The 20,317-nt window shown below is 39.8% G+C and overlaps 36 pseudogenes; all 36 read left to right on the top strand.

Moving 5' to 3' along the window:
* The first annotated feature begins 111 nt into the window (after positions 1 to 111).
* On the top strand, positions 112 to 230 carry LOC134584657 (5S ribosomal RNA; annotated as a pseudogene).
* Positions 231 to 364: 134 nt separating this feature from the next.
* On the top strand, positions 365 to 483 carry LOC134584358 (5S ribosomal RNA; annotated as a pseudogene).
* Positions 484 to 870: 387 nt separating this feature from the next.
* LOC134583862 (5S ribosomal RNA) lies at positions 871 to 989 on the top strand (annotated as a pseudogene).
* Positions 990 to 1,376: 387 nt separating this feature from the next.
* Positions 1,377 to 1,495, top strand: LOC134584291 (5S ribosomal RNA; annotated as a pseudogene).
* A 134-nt stretch (positions 1,496 to 1,629) lies between these two features.
* Positions 1,630 to 1,748, top strand: LOC134584399 (5S ribosomal RNA; annotated as a pseudogene).
* Positions 1,749 to 1,881: 133 nt separating this feature from the next.
* LOC134583911 (5S ribosomal RNA) lies at positions 1,882 to 2,000 on the top strand (annotated as a pseudogene).
* A 387-nt stretch (positions 2,001 to 2,387) lies between these two features.
* LOC134584660 (5S ribosomal RNA) lies at positions 2,388 to 2,506 on the top strand (annotated as a pseudogene).
* A 134-nt stretch (positions 2,507 to 2,640) lies between these two features.
* Positions 2,641 to 2,759, top strand: LOC134584342 (5S ribosomal RNA; annotated as a pseudogene).
* A 681-nt stretch (positions 2,760 to 3,440) lies between these two features.
* Positions 3,441 to 3,559, top strand: LOC134584451 (5S ribosomal RNA; annotated as a pseudogene).
* Positions 3,560 to 4,230: 671 nt separating this feature from the next.
* Positions 4,231 to 4,349, top strand: LOC134584548 (5S ribosomal RNA; annotated as a pseudogene).
* A 387-nt stretch (positions 4,350 to 4,736) lies between these two features.
* Positions 4,737 to 4,855, top strand: LOC134584076 (5S ribosomal RNA; annotated as a pseudogene).
* A 134-nt stretch (positions 4,856 to 4,989) lies between these two features.
* Positions 4,990 to 5,108, top strand: LOC134583910 (5S ribosomal RNA; annotated as a pseudogene).
* A 134-nt stretch (positions 5,109 to 5,242) lies between these two features.
* LOC134584547 (5S ribosomal RNA) lies at positions 5,243 to 5,361 on the top strand (annotated as a pseudogene).
* A 134-nt stretch (positions 5,362 to 5,495) lies between these two features.
* Positions 5,496 to 5,614, top strand: LOC134584341 (5S ribosomal RNA; annotated as a pseudogene).
* A 925-nt stretch (positions 5,615 to 6,539) lies between these two features.
* LOC134583950 (5S ribosomal RNA) lies at positions 6,540 to 6,658 on the top strand (annotated as a pseudogene).
* A 134-nt stretch (positions 6,659 to 6,792) lies between these two features.
* Positions 6,793 to 6,911, top strand: LOC134584598 (5S ribosomal RNA; annotated as a pseudogene).
* Positions 6,912 to 7,298: 387 nt separating this feature from the next.
* Positions 7,299 to 7,417, top strand: LOC134583806 (5S ribosomal RNA; annotated as a pseudogene).
* A 974-nt stretch (positions 7,418 to 8,391) lies between these two features.
* LOC134583895 (5S ribosomal RNA) lies at positions 8,392 to 8,510 on the top strand (annotated as a pseudogene).
* A 639-nt stretch (positions 8,511 to 9,149) lies between these two features.
* LOC134583885 (5S ribosomal RNA) lies at positions 9,150 to 9,268 on the top strand (annotated as a pseudogene).
* Positions 9,269 to 9,696: 428 nt separating this feature from the next.
* Positions 9,697 to 9,815, top strand: LOC134584620 (5S ribosomal RNA; annotated as a pseudogene).
* A 1,399-nt stretch (positions 9,816 to 11,214) lies between these two features.
* On the top strand, positions 11,215 to 11,333 carry LOC134583702 (5S ribosomal RNA; annotated as a pseudogene).
* Positions 11,334 to 11,762: 429 nt separating this feature from the next.
* On the top strand, positions 11,763 to 11,881 carry LOC134583772 (5S ribosomal RNA; annotated as a pseudogene).
* A 134-nt stretch (positions 11,882 to 12,015) lies between these two features.
* On the top strand, positions 12,016 to 12,134 carry LOC134584241 (5S ribosomal RNA; annotated as a pseudogene).
* Positions 12,135 to 12,268: 134 nt separating this feature from the next.
* Positions 12,269 to 12,387, top strand: LOC134584320 (5S ribosomal RNA; annotated as a pseudogene).
* A 428-nt stretch (positions 12,388 to 12,815) lies between these two features.
* LOC134584619 (5S ribosomal RNA) lies at positions 12,816 to 12,934 on the top strand (annotated as a pseudogene).
* A 134-nt stretch (positions 12,935 to 13,068) lies between these two features.
* Positions 13,069 to 13,187, top strand: LOC134583712 (5S ribosomal RNA; annotated as a pseudogene).
* A 1,430-nt stretch (positions 13,188 to 14,617) lies between these two features.
* LOC134583831 (5S ribosomal RNA) lies at positions 14,618 to 14,736 on the top strand (annotated as a pseudogene).
* Positions 14,737 to 16,166: 1,430 nt separating this feature from the next.
* On the top strand, positions 16,167 to 16,285 carry LOC134583830 (5S ribosomal RNA; annotated as a pseudogene).
* Positions 16,286 to 16,925: 640 nt separating this feature from the next.
* On the top strand, positions 16,926 to 17,044 carry LOC134584319 (5S ribosomal RNA; annotated as a pseudogene).
* Positions 17,045 to 17,178: 134 nt separating this feature from the next.
* On the top strand, positions 17,179 to 17,297 carry LOC134584658 (5S ribosomal RNA; annotated as a pseudogene).
* Positions 17,298 to 17,431: 134 nt separating this feature from the next.
* Positions 17,432 to 17,550, top strand: LOC134583838 (5S ribosomal RNA; annotated as a pseudogene).
* Positions 17,551 to 17,979: 429 nt separating this feature from the next.
* On the top strand, positions 17,980 to 18,098 carry LOC134583771 (5S ribosomal RNA; annotated as a pseudogene).
* A 134-nt stretch (positions 18,099 to 18,232) lies between these two features.
* LOC134584575 (5S ribosomal RNA) lies at positions 18,233 to 18,351 on the top strand (annotated as a pseudogene).
* Positions 18,352 to 18,779: 428 nt separating this feature from the next.
* On the top strand, positions 18,780 to 18,898 carry LOC134583797 (5S ribosomal RNA; annotated as a pseudogene).
* Positions 18,899 to 19,538: 640 nt separating this feature from the next.
* On the top strand, positions 19,539 to 19,657 carry LOC134583835 (5S ribosomal RNA; annotated as a pseudogene).
* Positions 19,658 to 19,791: 134 nt separating this feature from the next.
* Positions 19,792 to 19,910, top strand: LOC134583750 (5S ribosomal RNA; annotated as a pseudogene).
* The last annotated feature ends 407 nt before the right edge of the window (positions 19,911 to 20,317 follow it).

The following is a 20,317-nucleotide window of genomic DNA, read 5'->3' as shown; positions in this document are numbered from 1 at the left end:
ATGATGTCATAATCAGATCACTTTTTTCCCTATCCAGAACCGTCTTGTCTTTTGTCGCAACCAGTGTTTGATATTCTACCAACATCAGTGAAATTGCATTCAATTAATTTTGACTATGGCCATACCAGTCTGAAAATGCCTGATCTCGTCAGATCTCAGAAGCTATCCAGACTCAGGACTGGTTAGTACTTGTATGGGAGACCAACTAGGAACCTCAGGTGCCATAAGCTTTTCTTTATTTCTTTTTTGCATTATGATGTCATAATCAGATCACTTTTTTCCCTATCCAGAAGCGTCTTGTCTTTTGTCGCAACCAGTGTTTGATATTCTACCAACATCAGTGAAATTGCATTCAATTAATTTTTCCTATCGCCATACCAGTCTGAAAATGCCTGATCTCGTCAGAACTCAGAAGCCATGCAGACTTGGGCCTGGTTAGTACTTGTATGGGAGACCAACTAGGAACCTCAAGTGCCGTAAGCTTTTGTTTATTTCTTTTTTGCATTATGATGTCATAATCAGATCACATTTTTCCCTATCCAGAAGCGTCTTGTCTTTTGTCGCAACCAGTGTTTGATATTCTACCAACATCAGTGAAATTGCATTCCATTAATTTTGCCTATGGCCATACCAGTCTGAAAATGCCTGATCTCGTCAGATCTCAGAAGCCATCCAGACTCGGGACTGGTTAGTACTTGTATGGGAAACGAACTAGGAAGCTCAGATGCAATACTCTTTTGTTTATTTCTTTTTTGCATTATGATGTCATAATCAGATCACTTTTTTCCCTATCCAGAAGCGTCTTGTCTTTTGTCGCAACCAGTGTTTGATATTCTACCAACATCAGTGAAATTGCATTCAATTAATTTTGCCTATGGCCATACCAGTCTGAAAATGCCTGATCTCGTCAAATCTCAGAAGCCATCCAGACTCGGCACTGGTTAGTACTTGTATGGGAGACCAACTAGGAACCTCAGGTGCCATAAGCTTTTGTTTATTTCTTTTTTGCATTATGATGTCATAATCAGATCACTTTTTTCCCTATCCAGAAGCGTCTTGTCTTTTGTCGCAACCAGTGTTTGATATTCTACCAACATCAGTGAAATTGCATTCAATTAATTTTGTCTATGTCCATACCAGTCTGAAAATGCCTGATCTCGTCAGATCTCAGAAGCCATTCAGAGTCGGGCCTGGTTAGCACTTGTGTGGTAGACCAACTAGGAACCTCAGGTGCCATAAGCTTTTGTTTATTTCTTTTTTGCATTATGATGTCATAATCAGATCGCTTTTTTCCCTATCCAGAAGTGTCTTGTCTTTTGTCGCAACCAGTGTTTGATATTCTACCAACATCAGTGAAATTGCATTCAATTAATTTTGCCTATGGCCATACCAGTCTGAAAATGCCTGATCTCGTCAGATCTCAGAAGCCATCCAGACTTGGGACTGGTTAGTACTTGTATGGGAGACCAACTAGGAACCTCAGGTGCCATAAGCTTTTGTTTATTTCTTTTTTGCATTATGATGTCATAATCAGATCACTTTTTTCCCTATCCAGAAGTGTCTTGTCTGTTGTCGCAACCAGTGTTTGATAATCTACCAACATCAGTGAAATTGCATTCAATTAATTTTGCCTATGGCCATACCAGTCTGAAAATGCCTGATCTCGTCAGATCTCAAAAGCCATCCAGACTCGGGCCTGGTTAGTACTTGTATGGGAGACCAACTAGGAACCTCAGGTGCCATAACCTTTTGTTTATTTCTTTTTTGCATCATGATGTCATAATCAGATCACTTTTTCCCTATCCAGAACCGTCTTGTCTTTTGTCGCAACCAGTGTTTGATATTCTACCAACATCAGTGAAATTGCATTCAATTAATTTTGTCTATGGCCATACCAGTCTGAAAATGCCTGATCTCGTCAGATCTCAGAAGCCATCCAGACTCGGGCCTGGTTAGTACTTGTATGGGAGACCAACTAGGAACCTCAGGTGCCATAAGCTTTTCTTTATTTCTTTTTTGCATTATGATGTCATAATCAGATCGCTTTTTTCCCTATCCAGAAGTGTCTTGTCTTTTGTCGCAACCAGTGTTTGATATTCTACCAACATCAGTGAAATTGCATTCAATTAATTTCGTCTATGGCCATACCAGTCTGAAAATGCCTGATTTCGTCAGATCTCAGAAGCCATCCAGACTCGGGACTGGTTAGTACTTGTATGGGAGACCAACTAGGAACCTCAGGTGCAATACTCTTTTGTTTATTTCTTTTTTGCATTATGATGTCATAATCAGATCACTTTTTTCCCTATCCAGAAGCGTCTTGTCTTTTGTCACAACCAGTGTTTGATATTCTACCAACATCAGTGAAATTGCATTCAATTAAATTTGCCTATGGCCATACCAGTCTGAAAATGCCTGATCTCGTCAGATCTCAGAAGCCATCCAGACTCGGGACTGGTTAGTACTTGTATGAGAGACCAACTAGGAACCTCAGGTGCCATAAGCTTTTCTTTATTTCTTTTTTGCATAATGATGTCATAATCAGATCACTTTTTTCCCTATCCAGAAGCGTCTTGTCTTTTGTCGATATCAGTGTTTGATATTCTACCAACATCAGTGAAATTGCATTCAATTAAGTTTGCCTATGGCCATACCAGTCTGAAAATGCCTGATCTCGTCAGATCTCAGAAGCCATCCAGACTCGGGACTGGTTAGTACTTGTATGGGAGACCAACTAGGAACCTCAGGTGCCATAAGCTTTTCTTTTTTTCTTTTTTGCATTATGATGTCATAATCAGATCACTTTTTTCCCTATCCAGAAGCGTCTTGTCTTTTGTCGCAACCAGTGTTTGATATTCTACCAACATCAGTGAAATTGCATTCATTTAATTTTGCCTATAGCCATACCAGTCTGAAAATGCCTGACCGCATCACATCTCTGAAGCTATCCAGACTTGGGACTGGTTAGTGCTCAGATCTCTGAAGCTATCCAGACTCGGGACTGGTTAGTACTTGTATGGGAGACCAACTAGGAACCTCAAGTGCCGTAAGCTTTTGTTTATTTCTTTTTTGCATTATGATGTCATAATCAGATCACTTTTTTCCCTATCCAGAAGCGTCTTGTCTTTTGTCGCAACCAGTGTTTGATATTCTACCAACATCAGTGAAATTGCATTCAATTAATTTTGCCTATGGCCATACCAGTCTGAAAATGCCTGATCTCGTCAGATTTCAGAAGCCATCCAGACTCGGGACTGGTTAGTACTTGTATGGGAGACCAACTAGGAACCTCAGATGCAATACTCTTTTGTTTATTTCTTTTTTGCATTATGATGTCATAATCAGATCACTTTTTTCCCTATCCAGAAGCGTCTTGTCTTTTGTCGATATCAGTGTTTGATATTCTACCAACATCAGTGAAATTGCATTCAATTAATTTTGCCTATGGCCATACCAGTCTGAAAATGCCTGATCTCGTCACATCTCAGAAGCCATCCAGACTCGGGCCTGGTTAGTACTTGTATGGGAGACCAACTAGGAACCTCAGGTGCCATAAGCTTTTGTTTATTTATTTTTTGCATTATGATGTCATAATCAGATCACTTTTTTCCCTATCCAGAAGCGTCTTGTCTTTTGTCGCAACCAGTGTTTGATATTCTACCAACATCAGTGAAATTGCATTCAATTAATTTTGTCTATGGCCATACCAGTCTGAAAATGCCAGATCTCAGAAGCCATCCAGACTCGGGACTGGTTAGTACTTGTATGGGAGACCAACTAGGAACCTTAGGTGCCATAAGCTTTTCTTTATTTCTTTTTTGCATTATGATGTCATAATCAGATCACTTTTTTCCCTATCCAGAAGCGTCTTGTCTTTTGTCGCAACCAGTGTTTGATATTCTACCAACATCAGTGAAATTGCATTCATTTAATTTTGCCTATGGCCATACCAGTCTGAAAATGCCTGATCGCATCAGATCTCTGAAGCTATCCAGACTCGGGACTGGTTAGTGCTCAGATCTCTGAAGCTATCCAGACTCGGGACTGGTTAGTACTTGTATGGGAGACCAACTAGGAACCTCAGGTGCCATAAGGTTTTGTTTATTTCTTTTTTGCATTATGATGTCATAATCAGATCACTTTTTTCCCTATCCAGAAGCGTCTTGTCTTTTGTCACAACCAGTGTTTGATATTCTACCAACATCAGTGAAATTGCATTCAATTAATTTTGCCTATGGCCATACCAGTCTGAAAATGCCTGATCTCGTCAGATCTCAGAAGCCATCCAGTCTCGGGTCTGGTTAGTACTTGTATGGGAGACCAACTAGGAACCTCAGGTGCCATAAGGTTTTGTTTATTTCTTTTTTGCATTATGATGTCATAATCAGATCACTTTTTTCCCTATCCAGAAGCGTCTTGTCTTTTGTCACAACCAGTGTTTGATATTCTACCAACATCAGTGAAATTGCATTCAATTATTTTTGCCTATGGCCATACCAGTCTGAAAATGCCTGATCTCGTCAGATCTCAGAAGCCATCCAGACTCGGGACTGGTTAATACTTGTATGGGAGACCAACTAGGAACCTCAGATGCAATACTCTTTTGTTTATTTCTTTTTTGCATTATGATGTTATAATCAGATCACTTTTTTCCCTATCCAGAAGCGTCTTGTCTTTTGTCGATATCAGTGTTTGATATTCTACCAACATCAGTGAAATTGCATTCAATTAAGTTTGCCTATGGCCATACCAGTCTGAAAATGCCTGATCTCGTCAGATCTCAAAAGCCATCCAGACTCGGGCCTGGTTAGTACTTGTATGGGAGACCAACTAGGAACCTCAGGTGCCATAAGCTTTTGTTTATTTCTTTTTTTGCATTATGATGTCATAATCAGATCACTTTTTCCCTATCCAGAACTGTCTTGTCTTTTGTTGCAACCAGTGTTTGATATTCTACCAACATCAGTGAAATTGCATTCAATTAATTTTGTCTATGGCCATACCAGTCTGAAAATGCCTGATCTCGTCAGATCTCAGAAGCCATCCAGACTCGGGCCTGGTTAGTACTTGTATGGGAGACCAACTAGGAACCTCAGGTGCCATAAGCTTTTCTTTATTTCTTTTTTGCATTATGATGTCATAATCAGATCGCTTTTTTCCCTATCCAGAAGTGTCTTGTCTTTTGTCGCAACCAGTGTTTGATATTCTACCAACATCAGTGAAATTGCATTCAATTAATTTCGTCTATGGCCATACCAGTCTGAAAATGCCTGATCTCGTCAGATCTCAGCAGCCATCCAGACTCGGGACTGGTTAGTACTTGTATGGGAGACCAACTAGGAACCTCAGGTGCCATAAGCTTTTCTTTATTTCTTTTTTGCATAATGATGTCATAATCAGATCACTTTTTTCCCTATCCAGAAGCGTCTTGTCTTTTGTCGATATTAGTGTTTGATATTCTACCAACATCAGTGAAATTGCATTCAATTAAGTTTGCCTATGGCCATACCAGTCTGAAAATGCCTGATCTCGTCAGATCTCAGAAGCCATCCAGACTCGGGACTGGTTAGTACTTGTATGGGAGACCAACTAGGAACCTCAGGTGCCATAAGCTTTTCTTTATTTCTTTTTTGCATTATGATGTTATAATCAGATCACTTTTTTCCCTATCCAGAAGCGTCTTGTCTTTTGTCGCAACCAGTGTTTGATATTCTACCAACATCAGTGAAATTGCATTCATTTAATTTTGCCTATGGCCATACCAGTCTGAAAATGCCTGACCGCATCACATCTCTGAAACTATCCAGACTCGGGACTGGTTAGTGCTCAGATCTCTGAAGCTATCCAGACTCGGGACTGGTTAGTAGTTGTATGGGAGACCAACTAGGAACCTCAGGTGCCATAAGGTTTTGTTTATTTCTTTTTTGCATTATGATGTCATAATCAGATCACTTTTTTCCCTATCCAGAAGCGTCTTGTCTTTTGTCGCAACCAGTGTTTGATATTCTACCAACATCAGTGAAATTGCATTCAATTAATTTTGACTATGGCCATACCAGTCTGAAAATGCCAGATCTCAGAAGCCATCCAGACTCGGGACTGGTTAGTACTTGTATGGGAGACCAACTAGGAACCTCAGATGCAATACTCTTTTGTTTATTTATTTTTTGCATTATGATGTCATAATCAGATCACTTTTTTCCCTATCCAGAAGCGTCTTGTCTTTTGTCGATATCAGTGTTTGATATTCTACCAACATCAGTGAAATTGCATTCAATTAATTTTGCCTATGGCCATACCAGTCTGAAAATGCCTGATCTCGTCAGATCTCAGAAGCCATTCAGAGTCGGGACTGGTTAGCACTTGTGTGGTAGACCAACTAGGAACCTCAGGTGCCATAAGCTTTTGTTTATTTCTTTTTTGCATTATGATGTCATAATCAGATCACTTTTTTCCCTATCCAGAAGCGTCTTGACATTTTGTCGCAACCAGTGTTTGATATTCTACCAACATCAGTGAAATTGCATTCAATTAATTTTGCCTATGGCCATACCAGTCTGAAAATGCCTGATCTCGTCAGAACTCAGAAGCCATGCATACTTGGGCCTGGTTAGTACTTGTATGGGAGACCAACTAGGAACCTCAAGTGCCGTAAGCTTTTGTTTATTTCTTTTTTGCATTATGATGTCATAATCAGATCACTTTTTTCCCTATCCAGAAGCATCTTGTCTTTTGTCGCAACCAGTGTTTGATATTCTACCAACATCAGTGAAATTGCATTCAATTAATTTTGCCTATGGCCATACCAGTCTGAAAATGCCTGATCTCGTCAGATCTCAGAAGCCATCCAGACTCGGGACTGGTTAGTACTTGTATGGGAGACCAACTAGGAACCTCAAGTGCCATAAGCTTTTGTTTATTTCTTTTTTGCATTATGATGTCATAATCAGATCACTTTTTTCCCTATCCAGAAGTGTCTTGTCGTTTGTCGCAACCAGTGTTTGATATTCTACCAACATCAGTGAAATTGCATTCAAATGATTTTGCCTATGGCCATACCAGTCTGAAAATGCTTGATCTCGTCAGATATCAGAAGCCATCCAGACTCAGGCATGGTTAGTACTTGTATGGTAGACCAACTAGGAACCTCAGGTGCCATAAGCTTTTGTTTATTTCTTTTTTGCATTATGATGTCATAATCAGATCACTTTTTTCCCTATCCAGAAGTGTCTTGTCGTTTGTCGCAACCAGTGTTTGATATTCTACCAACATCAGTGAAATTGCATTTAATTAATTTTGTCTATGGCCATACCAGTCTGAAAATGCCTGATCTCGTCAGATCTCAGAAGCCATTCAGACTCGGGACTGGTTAGTACTTGTATGAGATACCAACTAGGAACCTCAGGTGCCATAAGCTTTTCTTTATTTCTTTTTTGCATTATGATGTCATAATCAGATCACTTTTTTCCCTATCCAGAAGCGTCTTGTCTTTTGTCGATATCAGTGTTTGATATTCTACCAACATCAGTGAAATTGCATTCAATTAAGTTTGCCAATGCCATACCAGTCTGAAAATGCCTGATCTCGTCAGATCTCAGAAGCCATCCAGACTCGGGACTGGTTAGTACTTGTATAGGAGACCAACTAGGAACCTCAGGTGCCATAAGCTTTTCTTTATTTCTTTTTTGCATTATGATGTCATAATCAGATCGCTTTTTTCCCTATCCAGAAGTGTCTTGTCTTTTGTCGCAACCAGTGTTTGATATTCTACCAACATCAGTGAAATTGCATTCAATTAATTTTGCCTATGGCCATACCAGTCTGAAAATGCCTGATCTCGTCAGTTCTCAGAAACCATCCAGACTCGGGACTGGTTAGTGCTCAGATCTCTGAAGCTATCCAGACTCGGGACTGGTTAGTACTTGTATGGGAGACCAACTAGGAACCTCAGGTGCCATAAGGTTTTGTTTATTTCTTTTTTGCATTATGATGTAATAATCAGATCACTTTTTTCCCTATCCAGAAGCGTCTTGTCTTTTGTCGCAACCAGTGTTTGATATTCTACCAACATCAGTGAAATTGCATTCATTTAATTTTGCCTATGGCCATACCAGTCTGAAAATGCCTGAACGCATCAGATCTCTGAAGCTATCCAGACTCGGGACTGGTTAGTGCTCAGATCTCTGAAGCTATCCAGACTCGGGACTGGTTAGTACTTGTATGGGAGACCAACTAGGAACATCAGGTGCCATAAGGTTTTGTTTATTTCTTTTTTGCATTATGATGTCATAATCAGATCACTTTTTTCCCTATCCAGAAGCGTCTTGTCTTTTGTCGCAACCAGTGTTTGATATTCTACCAACATCAGTGAAATTGCATTCAATTAATTTTGCCTATGGCCATACCAGTCTGAAAATGCCTGATCTCGTCAGATCTCAGAAGCTATCCAGACTCGGGACTGGTTATTACTTGTATGGGAGACCAACTAGGAACCTCAGATGCAATACTCTTTTGTTTATTTCTTTTTTGCATTATGATGTCATAATCAGATCACTTTTTTCCCTATCCAGAAGCGTCTTGTCTTTTGTCGATATCAGTGTTTGATATTCTACCAACATCAGTGAAATTGCATTCAATTAAGTTTGCCAATGCCATACCTGTCTGAAAATGCCTGATCTCGTCAGATCTCAGAAGCCATCCAGACTCGGGACTGGTTAGTACTTGTATGGGAGACCAACTAGGAACCTGAGGTGCCGTAAGCTTTTCTTTATTTCTTTTTTGCATTATGATGTCATAATCAGATCACTTTTTTCCCTATCCAGAAGCGTCTTGTCTTTTGTCGCAACCAGTGTTTGATATTCTACCAACATCAGTGAAATTGCATTCAATTAATTTTGCCTATGGCCATACCAGTCTGAAAATGCCTGATCTTGTCAGATCTCAGAAGCTATCCAGACTCGGGACTGGTTAGTACTTGTATGGGAGACCAACTAGGAACCTCAGATGCAATACTTTTTTGTTTATTTCTTTTTTGCATTATGATGTCATAATCAGATCACTTTTTTCCCTATCCAGAAGCGTCTTGTCTTTTGTCGATATCAGTGTTTGATATTCTACCAACATCAGTGAAATTGCATTCAATTAATTTTGCCTATGGCCATACCAGTCTGAAAATGCCTGATCTCGTCACATCTCAGAAGCCATCCAGACTCGGGCCTGGTTAGTAATTGTATGGGAGATCAACTAGGAACCTCAGGTGCCATAAGCTTTTCTTTATTTCTTTTTTGCATTATGATGTCATAATCAGATCACTTTTTTCCCTATCCAGAAGCGTCTTGTCTTTTGTCGCAACCAGTGTTTGATATTCTACCAACATCAGTGAAATTGCATTCAATTAATTTTGCCTATGGCCATACCAGTCTGAAAATGCCTGATCGCATCAGATCTCTGAAGCTATCCAGACTCGGGACTGGTTAGTGCTCAGATCTCTGAAGCTATCCAGACTCGGGACTGGTTAGTACTTGTATGGGAGACCAACTAGGAACCTCAGGTGCCATAAGGTTTTGTTTATTTCTTTTTTGCATTATGATTTCATAATCAGATCACTTTTTTCCCTATCCAGAAGCGTCTTGTCTTTTGTCGCAACCAGTGTTTGATATTCTACCAACATCAGTGAAATTGCATTCAATTAATTTTGCCTATGGCCATACCAGTCTGAAAATGCCTGATCTCGTCAGATCTCAGAAGCCATCCAGACTCGGCACTGGTTAGTACTTGTATGGGAGACCAACTAGGAACCTCAGGTGCCATAAGCTTTTGTTTATTTCTTTTTTGCATTATGATGTCATAATCAGATCACTTTTTTCCCTATCCAGAAGCGTCTTGTCTTTTGTCGCAACCAGTGTTTGATATTCTACCAACATCAGTGAAATTGCATTCAATTAATTTTTCCTATCGCCATACCAGTCTGAAAATGCCTGATCTCGTCAGAACTCAGAAGCCATGCAGACTTGGAACTGGTTAGTAGTTGTATGGGAGACCAACTAGGAACCTCAAGTGCCGTAAGCTTTTGTTTATTTCTTTTTTGCATTATGATGTCATAATCAGATCACATTTTTCCCTATCCAGAAGCGTCTTGTCTTTTGTCGCAACCAGTGTTTGATATTCTACCAACATCAGTGAAATTGCATTCAATTAATTTTGCCTATGGCCATACCAGTCTGAAAATGCCTGATCTCGTCAGATCTCAGAAGCCATCCAGACTCAGGACTGGTTAGTACTTGTATGGGAGACCAACTAGGAAGCTCATATGCAATACTCTTTTGTTTATTTCTTTTTTGCATTATGATGTCATAATCAGATCACTTTTTTCCCTATCCAGAAGCGTCTTGTCTTTTGTCGATATCAGTGTTTGATATTCTACCAACATCAGTGAAATTGCATTCAAATAATTTTGCCTATGGCCATACCAGTCTGAAAATGCTTGATCTCGTCAGATCTCAGAAGCCATCCAGACTCAGGCATTGTTAGTACTTGTATGGGAGACCAACTAGGAACCTCAGGTGCCATAAGCTTTTGTTTATTTCTTTTTTGCATTATGATGTCATAATCAGATCACTTTTTTCCCTATCCAGAAGTGTCTTGTCGTTTGTCGCAACCAGTGTTTGATATTCTACCAACATCAGTGAAATTGCATTCAAATAATTTTGTCTATGGCCATACCAGTCTGAAAATGCCTGATCTCGTCAGATCTCAGAAGCCATTCAGAGTCGGGCCTGGTTAGCACTTGTGTGGTAGACCAACTAGGAACCTCAGGTGCCATAAGCTTTTGTTTATTTCTTTTTTGCATTATGATGTCATAATCAGATCGCTTTTTTCCCTATCCAGAAGTGTCTTGTCTTTTGTCGCAACCAGTGTTTGATATTCTACCAACATCAGTGAAATTGCATTCAATTAATTTTGTCTATGGCCATACCAGTCTGAAAATGCCTGATCTCGTCAGATCTCAGGAACCATCCAGACTCGGGACTGGTTAGTACATGTATGGGAGACCAACTAGGAACCTCAGGTGCCATAAGGTTTTGTTTATTTCTTTTTTGCATTATGATGTCATAATCAGATCACTTTTTTCCCTATCCAGAAGCGTCTTGTCTTTTGTCACAACCAGTGTTTGATATTCTACCAACATCAGTGAAATTGCATTCAATTAATTTTGCCTATGGCCATACCAGTCTGAAAATGCCTGATCTCGTCATATCTCAGAAGCCATCCAGACTCGGGACTGGTTAGTACTTGTATGGGAGACCAACTAGGAACCTCAGGTGCCATATGCTTTTCTTTATTTCTTTTTTGCATTATGATGTCATAATCAGATCACTTTTTTTCCCTATCCAGAAGCGTCTTGTCTTTTGTCGCAACCAGTGTTTGATATTCTACCAACATCAGTGAAATTGCATTAATTTAATTTTGCCTATGGCCATACCAGTCTGAAAAATCCTGACCGCCTCAGGTCTCTGAAGCTATCCAGACTCGGAACTGGTTAGTGCTCAGATCTCTGAAGCTATCCAGACTCGGGACTGGTTAGTACTTGTATGGTTGACCAACTAGGAACCTCAGGTGCCATAAGGTTTTGTTTATTTCTTTTTTGCATTATGCTGTCATAATCAGATCACTTTTTTCCCTATCCAGAAGCGTCTTGTCTTTTGTCGCAACCAGTGTTTGATATTCTACCAACATCAGTAAAATTGCATTCAATTAATTTTGCCTATGGCCATACCAGTCTGAAAATGCCTGATCTCGTCAGATCTCAGAAGCCATCCAGACTCGGGACTGGTTAGTACTTGTATGGGAGACCAACTAGGAACCTCAGATGCAATACTCTTTTGTTTATTTCTTTTTTGCATTATGATGTCATAATCAGATCACTTTTTTCCCTATCCAGAAGCGTCTTGTCTTTTGTCGATATCAGTGTTTGATATTCTACCAACATCAGTGAAATTGCATTCAATTACTTTTGCCTATGGCCATACCAGTCTGAAAATGCCTGATCTCGTCAGATCTCAGAAGCCATCCAGACTCGGGCCTGGTTAGTACTTGTATGGGAGACCAACTAGGAACCTCAGGTGCCATAAGGTTTTGTTTATTTATTTTTTGCATTATGATGTCATAATCAGATCACTTTTTTCCCTATCCAGAAGCGTCTTGTCTTTTGTCGCATCCAGTGTTTGATATTCTACCAACATCAGTGAAATTGCATTCAATTAATTTTGTTTATGGCAATACCAGTCTGAAAATGCCTGATCTCGTCAGATCTCAGAAGCCATCCAGACTCGGGACTGGTTAGTACTTGTATGGGAGACCAACTAGGAACATCAGGTGCCATAAGCTTTTCTTTATTTCTTTTTTGCATTATGATGTCATAATCAGATCACTTTTTTCCCTATCCAGAAGCGTCTTGTCTTTTGTCGCAACCAGTGTTTGATATTCTACCAACATCAGTGAAATTGCATTCATTTAATTTTGCCTATGGCCATACCAGTCTGAAAATGCCTGATCGCATCAGATCTCTGAAGCTATCTAGACTCGGGACTGGTTAGTGCTCAGATCTCTGAAGCTATCCAGACTCGGGACTGGTTAGTACTTGTATGGGAGACCAACTTGGAACCTCAGATGCCATAAGGTTTTGTTTATTTCTTTTTTGCATTATGATGTCATAATCAGATCACTTTTCTCCCTATCCAGAAGCGTCTTGTCTTTTGTCGCAACCAGTGTTTGATATTCTACCAACATCAGTGAAATTGCATTCAATTAATTTCGCCTATGGCCATACCAGTCTGAAAATGCCTGATCTCGTCAGATCTCAGAAGCCATCCAGACTCGGCACTGGTTAGTACTTGTATGGGAGACCAACTAGGAACCTCAGGTGCCATAAGCTTTTCTTTATTTCTTTTTTGCATTATGATGTCATAATCAGATCACTTTTTTCCCTATCCAGAAGCGTCTTGTCTTTTGTCGCAACCAGTGTTTGATATTCTACCAACATCAGTGAAATTGCATTCAATTAATTTTGCCTATGGCCATACCAGTCTGAAAATGCCTGATCTCGTCAGATCTCAGAAGCCATCCAGACTCGGGACTGGTTAGTACTTGTATGGGAGACCAACTAGGAAGCTCAGATGCAATACTCTTTTGTTTATTTCTTTTTTGCATTAAGATGTCATAATCAGATCACTTTTTTCCCTATCCAGAAGCGTCTTGTCTTTTGTCGATATCAGTGTTTGATATTCTACCAACATCAGTGAAATTGCATTCAAATAATTTTGCCTATGGCCATACCAGTCTGAAAATGTTTGATCTCGTCAGATATCAGAAGCCATCCAGACTCAGGCATGGTTAGTACTTGTATGGGAGACCAACTAGGAACCTCAGGTGCCATAAGCTTTTGTTTATTTCTTTTTTGCATTATGATGTCATAATCAGATCACTTTTTTCCCTATCCAGAAGCGTCTTGTCTTTTGTCGATATCAGTGTTTGATATTCTACCAACATCAGTGAAATTGCATTCAATTAATTTTGCCTATGGCCATACCAGTCTGAAAATGCCTGATCTTGTCACATCTCAGAAGCCATCCAAACTCGGGCCTGGTTAGTACTTGTATGGGAGATCAACTAGGAACCTCAGGTGCCATAAGCTTTTGTTCATTTATTTTTTGCATTATGATGTCATAATCAGATCACTTTTTTCCCTATCCAGAAGCGTCTTGTCTTTTGTCGCAACCAGTGTTTGATATTCTACCAACATCAGTGAAATTGCATTCAATCAATTTTGTCTGTGGCCATACCAGTCTGAAAATGCCAGATCTCAGAAGCCATCCAGACTCGGGACTGGTTAGTACTTGTATGGGAGACCAACTAGGAACCTCAGATGCCGTAAGCTTTTGTTTATTTCTTTTTTGCATTATGATGTCATAATCAGATCACATTTTTCCCTATCCAGAAGCGTCTTGTATTTTGTCGCAACCAGTGTTTGATATTCTACCAACATCAGTGAAATTGCATTCAATTAATTTTGCCTATGGCCATACCAGTCTGAAAATGCCTGATCGCATCAGATCTCTGAAGCTATCCAGACTCGGGACTGGTTAGTGCTCAGATCTCTGAAGCTATCCAGACTCGGGACTGGTTAGTACTTGTATGGGAGACCAACTTGGAACCTCAGATGCCATAAGGTTTTGTTTATTTCTTTTTTGCATTATGATGTCATAATCAGATCACTTTTCTCCCTATCCAGAAGCGTCTTGTCTTTTGTCGCAACCAGTGTTTGATATTCTACCAACATCAGTGAAATTGCATTCAATTAATTTTGCCTATGGCCATACCAGTCTGAAAATGCCTGATCTTGTCAGATCTCAGAAGCCATCCAGACTCGGCACTGGTTACTACTTGTATGGGAGACCAACTAGGAAGCTCAGATGCAATACTCTGTTGTTTATTTCTTTTTTGCATTATGATGTCATAATCAGATCACTTTTTTCCCTATCCAGAAGCGTCTTGTCTTTTGTCGATATCAGTGTTTGATATTCTACCAACATCAGTGAAATTGCATTCAAATAATTTTGCCTATGGCCATACCAGTCTGAAAATGCTTGATCTTGTCAGATCTCAGAAGCCATTCAGACTCAGGCATGGTTAGTACTTGTATGGGAGACCAACTAGGAACCTCAGGTGCCATAAGCTTTTGTTTATTTCTTTTTTGCATTATGATGTCATAATCAGATCACTTTTTTCCCTATCCAGAAGTGTCTTGTCATTTGTCGCAACCAGTGTTTGATATTCTACCAACATCAGTGAAATTGCATTCAATTAATTTTGTCTATGGCCATACCAGTCTGAAAATGCCTGATCTCGTCAGATCTCAGAAGCCATTCAGAGTCGGGCCTGGTTAGCACTTGTGTGGTAGACCAACTAGGAACCTCAGGTGCCATAAGCTTTTGTTTATTTCTTTTTTGCATTATGATGTCATAATCAGATCGCTTTTTTCCCTATCCAGAAGTGTCTTGACTTTTGTCGCAACCAGTGTTTGATATTCTACCAACATCCGTGAAATTGCATTCAATTAATTTTGCCTATGGCCATACCAGTCTGAAAATGCCTGATCTTGTCACATCTCAGAAGCCATCCAAACTCGGGCCTGGTTAGTACTTGTATGGGAGATCAACTAGGAACCTCAGGTGCCATAAGCTTTTGTTCATTTATTTTTTGCATTATGATGTCATAATCAGATCACTTTTTTCCCTATCCAGAAGCGTCTTGTCTTTTGTCGCAACCAGTGTTTGATATTCTACCAACATCAGTGAAATTGCATTCAATCAATTTTGTCTGTGGCCATACCAGTCTGAAAATGCCAGATCTCAGAAGCCATCCAGACTCGGGACTGGTTAGTACTTGTATGGGAGACCAACTAGGAACCTCAGATGCCGTAAGCTTTTGTTTATTTCTTTTTTGCATTATGATGTCATAATCAGATCACATTTTTCCCTATCCAGAAGCGTCTTGTATTTTGTCGCAACCAGTGTTTGATATTCTACCAACATCAGTGAAATTGCATTCAATTAATTTTGCCTATGGCCATACCAGTCTGAAAATGCCTGATCGCATCAGATCTCTGAAGCTATCCAGACTCGGGACTGGTTAGTGCTCAGATCTCTGAAGCTATCCAGACTCGGGACTGGTTAGTACTTGTATGGGAGACCAACTTGGAACCTCAGATGCCATAAGGTTTTGTTTATTTCTTTTTTGCATTATGATGTCATAATCAGATCACTTTTCTCCCTATCCAGAAGCGTCTTGTCTTTTGTCGCAACCAGTGTTTGATATTCTACCAACATCAGTGAAATTGCATTCAATTAATTTTGCCTATGGCCATACCAGTCTGAAAATGCCTGATCTTGTCAGATCTCAGAAGCCATCCAGACTCGGCACTGGTTACTACTTGTATGGGAGACCAACTAGGAAGCTCAGATGCAATACTCTTTTGTTTATTTCTTTTTTGCATTATGATGTCATAATCAGATCACTTTTTTCCCTATCCAGAAGCGTCTTGTCTTTTGTCGATATCAGTGTTTGATATTCTACCAACATCAGTGAAATTGCATTCAAATAATTTTGCCTATGGCCATACCAGTCTGAAAATGCTTGATCTTGTCAGATCTCAGAAGCCATTCAGACTCAGGCATGGTTAGTACTTGTATGGGAGACCAACTAGGAACCTCAGGTGCCATAAGCTTTTGTTTATTTCTTTTTTGCATTATGATGTCATAATCAGATCACTTTTTTCCCTATCCAGAAGTGTCTTGTCATTTGTCGCAACCAGTGTTTGATATTCTACCAACATCAGTGAAATTGCATTCAATTAATTTTGTCTATGGCCATACCAGTCTGAAAATGCCTGATCTCGTCAGATCTCAGAAGCCATTCAGAGTCGGGCCTGGTTAGCACTTGTGTGGTAGACCAACTAGGAACCTCAGGTGCCATAAGCTTTTGTTTATTTCTTTTTTGCATTATGATGTCATAATCAGATCGCTTTTTTCCCTATCCAGAAGTGTCTTGACTTTTGTCGCAACCAGTGTTTGATATTCTACCAACATCCGTGAAATTGCATTCAATTAATTTTGCCTATGGCCATACCAGTCTGAAAATGCCTGATCTTGTCAGATCTCAGAAACCATCCAGACTCGGGACTGGTTAGTACTTGTATGAGAGACCAACTAGGAACCTCAGGTGCCATAAGGTTTTGTTTATTTCTTTTTTGCATTATGATGTCATAATCAGATCACTTTTTTCCCTATCCAGAAGCGTCTTGTCTTTTGTCACAACCAGTGTTTGATATTCTACCAACATCAGTGAAATTGCATTCTATTAATTTTGCCTATGGCCATACCAGTCTGAAAATGCCTGATCTCGTCAGAACTCAGAAGCCATGCAGACTTGGGCCTGATTAGTACTTGTATGGGAGACCAACTAGGAACCTCAAGTGCCGTAAGCTTTTGTTTATTTCTTTTTTGCATTATGATGTCATAATCAGATCATATTTTTCCCTATCCAGAAGCGTCTTGTCTTTTGTCGCAACCAGTGTTTGATATTCTACCAACATCAGTGAAATTGCATTCAATTAATTTCGCCTATGGCCATACCAGTCTGAAAATGCCTGATCTCGTCAGATCTCAGAAGCCATCCAGACTCGGGACTGGTTAGTACTTGTATGAGAGACCAACTAGGAACCTCAGGTGCCATAAGCTTTTCTTTATTTCTTTTTCGCATTATGATGTCATAATCAGATCACTTTTTTCCCTATCCAGAAGCGTCTTGTCTTTTGTCGCAACCAGTGTTTGATATTCTACCAACATCAGTGAAATTGCATTCAATTAAGTTTACCTATGGCCATACCAGTCTGAAAATGCCTTATCTCGTCAGATCTCAGAAGCCATCCAGACTCGGGACTGGTTAGTACTTGTATGGGAGACCAACTAGGAACCTCAGGTGCCGTAAGCTTTTCTTTATTTCTTTTTTGCATTATGATGTCATAATCAGATCACTTTTTTCCCTATCCAGAAGCGTCTTGTCTTTTGTCGCAACCAGTGTTTGATATTCTACCAACATCAGTGAAATTGCATTCATTTAATTTTGCCTATGGCCATACCAGTCTGAAAATGCCTGACCGCCTCAGATCTCTGAAGCTATCCAGACTCGGAACTGGTTAGTGCTCAGATCTCTGAAGCTATCCAGACTCGGGACCTAGTTAGTACTTGTATGGGAGACCAACTAGGAACCTCAGGTGCCATAAGGTTTTGTTTATTTCTTTTTTGCATTATGATGTCATAATCAGATCACTTTTTTCCCTATCCAGAAGCGTCTTGTCTTTTGTCGCAACCAGTGTTTGATATTCTACCAACATCAGTGAAATTGCATTCAATTAATTTTGCCTATGGCCATACCAGTCTGAAAATGCCTGATCTCGTCAGATCTCAGAAGCCATCCAGACTCGGGACTGGTTAGTACTTGTATGGGAGACCAACTAGGAACCTCAGATGCAATACTCTTTTGTTTATTTCTTTTTTGCATTATGATGTCATAATCAGATCACTTTTTTCCCTATCCAGAAGCGTCTTGTCTTTTGTCGATATCAGTGTTTGATATTCTACCAACATCAGTGAAATTGCATTCAATTAATTTTGCCTATGGCCATACCAGTCTGAAAATGCCTGATCTCGTCACATCTCAAAAGCCATCCAGACTCGGGCCTGATTAGTACTTGTATGGGAGACCAACTAGGAACCTCAGGTGCCATAAGCTTTTGTTTATTTATTTTTTGCATTATGATGTCATAATCAGATCACTTTTTTCCCTATCCAGAAGCGTCTTGTCTTTTGTCGCAACCAGTGTTTGATATTCTACCAACATCAGTGAAATTGCATTCAATTAATTTTGCCTATGGCCATACCAGTCTGAAAATGCCTGATCGCATCAGATCTCTGAAGCTATCCAGACTCGGGACTGGTTAGTGCTCAGATCTCTGAAGCTATCCAGACTCGGGACTGGTTAGTACTTGTATGGGAGACCAACTAGGAACCTCAGGTGCCATAAGGTTTTGTTTATTTCTTTTTTGCATTATGATTTCATAATCAGATCACTTTTTTCCCTATCCAGAAGCGTCTTGTCTTTTGTCGCAACCAGTGTTTGATATTCTACCAACATCAGTGAAATTGCATTCAATTAATTTTGCCTATGGCCATACCAGTCTGAAAATGCCTGATCTTGTCAGATCTCAGAAGCCATCCAGACTCGGCACTGGTTAGTACTTGTATGGGAGACCAACTAGGAACCTCAGGTGCCATAAGCTTTTGTTTATTTCTTTTTTGCATTATGATGTCATAATCAGATCACTTTTTTCCCTATCCAGAAGCGTCTTGTCTTTTGTCGCAACCAGTGTTTGATATTCTACCAACATCAGTGAAATTGCATTCAATTAATTTTTCCTATCGCCATACCAGTCTGAAAATGCCTGATCTTGTCAGAACTCAGAAGCCATGCAGACTTGGGACTGGTTAGTAGTTGTATGGGAGACCAACTAGGAACCTCAAGTGCCGTAAGCTTTTGTTTATTTCTTTTTTGCATTATGATGTCATAATCAGATCACTTTTTTCCCTATCCAGAAGCGTCTTGTCTTTTGTCGCAACCAGTGTTTGATATTCTACCAACATCAGTGAAATTGCATTCAATTAATTTTGCCTATGGCCATACCAGTCTGAAAATGCCTGATCTCGTCAGATCTCAGAAGCCATCCAGACTCGGGACTGGTTAGTAATTGTATGGGAGACCAACTAGGAACCTCAGATGCAATACTCTTTTGTTTATTTCTTTTTTGCATTATGATGTCATAATCAGATCACTTTTTTCCCTATCCAGAAGCGTCTTGTCTTTTGTCGATATCAGTGTTTGATATTCTACCAACATCAGTGAAATTGCATTCAATTTATTTTGCCTATGGCCATACCAGTCTCAAAATGCCTGATCTCGTCACATCTCAGAAGCCATCCAGACTCGGGCCTGGTTAGTACTTGTATGGGAGATCAACTAGGAACCTCAGGTGCCATAAGCTTTTGTTTATTTCTTTTTTGCATTATGATGTCATAATCAGATCACTTTTTTCCCTATCCAGAAGCGTCTTGTCTTTTGTCGCAACCAGTGTTTGATATTCTACCAACATCAGTGAAATTGCATTCAATTAATTTTGTCTATGGCCATACCAGTCTGAAAATACCTGCTCTTGTCAGATCTCAGAAGCCATACAGACTCGGGACTGGTTAGTACTTGTATGGGAGACCAACTAGGAACCTCAGGTGCCATAAGCTTTTCTTTATTTCTTTTTTGCATTATGATGTCATAATCAGATCACTTTTTTCCCTATCCAGAAGCGTCTTGTCTTTTGTCGCAACCAGTGTTTGATATTCTACCAACATCAGTGAAATTGCATTCATTTAATTTTGCCTATGGCCATACCAGTCTGAAAATGCCTGATTGCATCAGATCTCTGAAGCTATCCAGACTCGGGACTGGTTAGTGCTCAGATCTCTGAAGCTATCCAGACTCGGGACTGGTTAGTACTTGTATGGGAGACCAACTAGGAACCTCAGGTGCCATAAGGTTTTGTTTATTTCTTTTTTGCATTATGATGTCATAATCAGATCACTTTTTTCCCTATCCAGAAGCGTCTTGTCTTTTGTCGCAAACAGTGTTTGATATTCTACCAACATCAGTG

Source organism: Pelobates fuscus, chromosome 13 (assembly GCF_036172605.1).
Source record: "Pelobates fuscus isolate aPelFus1 chromosome 13, aPelFus1.pri, whole genome shotgun sequence".
NCBI lineage: Eukaryota > Metazoa > Chordata > Amphibia > Anura > Pelobatidae > Pelobates > Pelobates fuscus.
Note: the sequence above shows the minus strand (reverse complement) of the source record. Positions and strands in the feature narration are given on the sequence as shown.